The sequence below is a fragment of the Spermophilus citellus genome (assembly GCF_964194105.1).
Source record: "Spermophilus citellus genome assembly, chromosome: 13".
In the NCBI taxonomy this organism is placed as follows: Eukaryota; Metazoa; Chordata; class Mammalia; order Rodentia; family Sciuridae; genus Spermophilus; species Spermophilus citellus.
In genome coordinates, this window is record NC_138193.1 from 24,752,891 (window position 1) to 24,757,352 (window position 4,462).

Sequence of the window (4,462 nt, forward strand, 5' to 3'; positions counted from 1 at the left end):
ACAAAAACAAATTCTAATATGTTAACTATGCGGAGGTAGGATAAGTGGAGAAGAGGTACAAAGATGTTTAGCATTTGAGTGTCAAATTATTATTCTTGGTTTTCCAGTAAAATATACAGAATGCATACATAAATAATTTTTTCATTATTTAAGATTATTTTGAGACAGGGTCTTTTTTAAGATGCAGAGGATCTCACAATTATGCTGAGACTGCATTCAAACTTGTGATTGTCCTGCCTCAGCCTCTTAAGTACCTAGGGTACAGGCCTGTGCCACCACAAATAGCTTATCACCCAGCTTTCATCAGGAAGGGATGTTATAGGTGAAAGTGGTGGCAAAAGTTCAAGGTCAGCTTCAGCAATTTAGCAAGATGCTATCTTAAAAGTAAAAAATAAAATTGACTAGGGATACATCTCAGTGTCAAGCAACCATAGGTTCAAATTCCATTAACAAAAGAAAAGAATATGTTGCCATTTAAAATAACATGAATGATGCTGGAGGACCTCATGGTAAGTGAAATGATCCAGACACGAAATATATTGCATACTCTGTGTGTGGAATCTGGAAGAAAAATGTTAAATCCATAGAGAACTGTGGATACCAGAAGACCATAGTTAATAATAATGCTTTGAATAGTACAAATTCTAAAGAAAGTAGAATTTTAGATATTCTTACTACAGAATGAAGTCGTTATGTGAGATGATAGATTTTATTAACATATATCCACTGTACATATTATTGAGATTTGGTGTGGTTTTATTTATTTATTTTTCATAATTGTAGATGGACAGAATGTTTTTTGTTTGTTTGTTTTCATCTGGTGTTAAGGATCAAACCCAGTGCCTTACACATGCTAGGCAACTATTCTACCCATGAACTACAGCCCCAGCCCTCACTGTGATATTTTCATAATACATGCACATGACATTAGCTGATAATGTCCCACCACCCTTCTTCCACATTTTTTTTTGGGGGGGGGGCTACTCAGGAACACTCAACCACTGGGCCACATTCCCAGCCTTTTTTTTTATTATTTTATTTTATTTAGAGACAGGGTCTCACTGAATTGCTTAGTGCCTCACTATTTCTGAGCCTGGCTTTGAACTCAAGATCTTCCTGCCTAAGCTTCCCAGATTACAGATGTGCACCACCACACCCAGCTCCTTCTTCCACTCTTGATGCCCCAGAACCCTGTCCCAGCCAGTCATTTCTCTACTTTCACATTAATTTTATTTTAGCTGCCATATGTAATAGACAGCCATATGTAATAGAAACTGGAAATGAATGAAACTGTGTGATTTTATTTGCCACATGGGCATGAGATCAGCCCAAAGTAAAAATGCTACAAACACATACTTCTCTTTCTGTACTGTCTTTTGTCACTTAGTATCACATCCTCCAGTTCCATCTATTTTTACAAAAACTACAGGATCTCATTTTTGTATATGGCTGAAAAATAATACACCATTGTGAGTATCTTACATACTTTCTGATCATATTTTAAATTGCTTACCTATGGAAGTAATTTTTCTTTGTATGTATTACTAAACATACTGTTACACAACCTAAATTTATACAACAAAAGAAACAAAGAATAAAGTGAATTAGAAAACTATGCTCCTTGTTCTGATTTTATCCAACTGAAAAGTAATCTAAAGCACGAAAAATCATGTACCTATTTTACTTTAAAACTGATGATAAATAAAACAATAATATGCTAATTCTCTTTTTACCTGTCACTAAACAATATTTAGTAGATTATGTTACACAGAAATACTGGTCTTCTACAAAGAAATAAAACAGTAAGGTGATAGTAGATGTGTGATTCATAATCTTTCTGAAAACTTATACTTTCAGTGTTCCTAATATGTGGCCCCAAACCCTCAACTTCTCTTCCTCCACCAATGAAATCTTTATTTTTTTTTTACTGTTTTTTAAAAAGAATTGTTTATTTACTGAACCTGGGGCATATATTAGATACACAACCAATTTAAATTTACATTTTTTAATTCAATTTTGAAGTGTTTTCACACACAAAAAAAGAAATTGGTATGCAACAGTTGTCCTAAGGTGAAACAGTCACCTTATCGATAAACTGTTGCAAGTATTTTCACCCAAGGCTGAAAAATTGTGTCCTGAACCTGAAAACCTGTAACAAATTTAAATTAATTATATAAAACTTGTTACTTGTAGTTTTCCCCTTGCAAAGATTCAAAAAAAAATGTACAAGTAACTAATATACATCGGTCACAACATAATCCTGGATCATTTCCACACCAAAACCCGATGCTCCTTTAATTTTAAACCCATCATCAGAGATCAAGAGAAAGTCTTTTCATTTTATATAAAACGAAATTCACATGTACCAAAAAAGAAAGACCTAGGAGAAACAAAAACAAAAACCCTAGTGCTGACACTGATACTCAGTGTCTTAAAGTGGCCCAAAGGCCATTCTCAAAAATAAAATAGTGGCTGTATATCACTGCAATGAAACCCAAGAGGCTTTAACCCTTTGGCATCAGAAACCCAGATTTTTTCCAGTTATGTGAATGAACACTTCCCATGTGCCAAGCGTGAAAAAGGGGCTGTGCCAGTGCAGAAAAGAAAAGCTAGCATTTGCTCAAATACCCAGAGAATCGACTTTTCAGAGACTTCTTATGAGGTTAGGCGGAAACAAACAAACAAAAGATTATTAGCTGCTTGTGTCATCAATATTTGTGGAGGTGATTGAGTCCTAAGGTCATATGTAAAAATTTGGGGCAAGTCTTATGTGTAAAACAAAACAAAAAGACCAAATATAAACACACCCAGCCTGATAGTACACTCCCCAGTCAGATAGCACTGCCATTAGGCTGGGCAGAAAATGTCAAGATTCAGACTGTTGCTTCACTCCATGAGTCAACAAAATGAAACTTTAACGACTTGAACCACAGGATGAGGGATTCCAAAGAATGCAGCCATTTTAGTAAAGTACCATCAGGGTTTGTGTTGCTTTCCTGCATTTACTACAAAAGGGAAATAAGACATAATAAAGACTATACTCCTATATTTCATTTACAGTCTTTGAGTTCTGGAAGGACCTTTATGATAGAGGCAACATTCAAATAAGAAATTTTATGCCAATCAAATGTCAAATTTTCACTACAACTTTCCTAAGAAGGTTTTTCCCCCAAAATCTATTAATCACAAAGAAACATAAGCTGTGAATGTACAGTTCAGAAAATAAAAATGTAGAAACTAATGACATTATTATGACCAAGATGTTTGGTAAACAAGTGAATTGTGAGTTTGGGATCATCGGGAAAAGGCCTTTTAAACAACCCTCCGGACTTCAAAAAATCTCTTCAGGTAGTAGATCTGTCCCAATGTCATGGCAACTAGAACAAGAGCTTCAAAGAAGGACCAAAGGACCACTCTGCTGTTTGTGTTGTCATTGATGGCTCTGTGTATCCTCTCCCGGACTTCCATGTACTCCTGTTCGTGCTTTACAGCTGTCATTGCCACTGCCAGTTCATTAATCATTTCTTCTAGCTTGTTCTGGTGAGCTTCTGTTTCCATGTCTTGTCCTTTTGGAGCCTCCCCAATGTCAATGGTGAACATCACTATCTTGGGAGTCATGTTTTATTTGTTTTATTACTAAAACAAAACTTGTATGTTCCATCCATGTGAGCAGCAAATGTGTACTTCCCACTGGACTCTCGGTCTCCTTTATAAATTCCTTTATTGTCAGGTCCTGTAATCTCCATGTCGATGTCCAGGAAGCCGCCCTCCGCCACCTCGAAGATGAGGCCCATCTTAGTGCCCGAGGTGCCCCGCTTGAAGAAGCACTCCTCGGTGTGCGCATCGATGCTGACGAAGTAGCCCGAGGCCGTGGCCAGAAGAGCGGCCAGGAGCACCAGGAGCCCAGCCACCGTCACCATGGTGGGGCTGGGGCCGAAGCCAGGACCCGGACCGCTGCCTCCACAGCCGCCGTTGCCTTAGCTCCGTCCCTTCCGGCTGCACCACCTGCCACCAATGAAATCTTTAGTTGTATGTCTGTTTCAGAGAGACAGTGACAGAAGTGGTCCTGAACCTTAACATGTCTTTGCTGGTTTCTGCCGCAAGCTAGGCAAGGAGTTCTGCCAATGGTGCTCCTCAGATTACCACTGACACTGACATTTCTCACCCATAAAATGGAGACAGTAATACACATTTGCAAGTCCAGACATCATCCTGGGCCAACCTGTAGTAATATGAAAGTGAAGAATGCAATACATTTTATAAGAATCTGACTCAAGGAAGAACAAACCTAAATGGCTAAGAATCAACTCAAAGATGACTCAAGCTGATCATCTGGGAAATTGGAAATGATTGAAACTGTGTGATTTTATTTGCCACATGGGCATGAGATCAGCACAAAGTTAAAATGCTACAAACACATACTGACAGACAAAAGAGATGACATTCAGAAAATCCTGGCTTC

The 4,462-nt window shown here is 37.9% G+C and overlaps 1 pseudogene across 1 annotated transcript; it reads right to left on the minus strand.

Moving 5' to 3' along the window:
• Nucleotides 1-2,122: 2,122 nt before the first annotated feature.
• On the minus strand, nt 2,123-3,983 carry LOC308632907 (transmembrane emp24 domain-containing protein 2-like; annotated as a pseudogene). The gene has a single exon. The product of its transcript is annotated as a transmembrane emp24 domain-containing protein 2-like (transcript).
• Nucleotides 3,984-4,462: the final 479 nt, after the last annotated feature.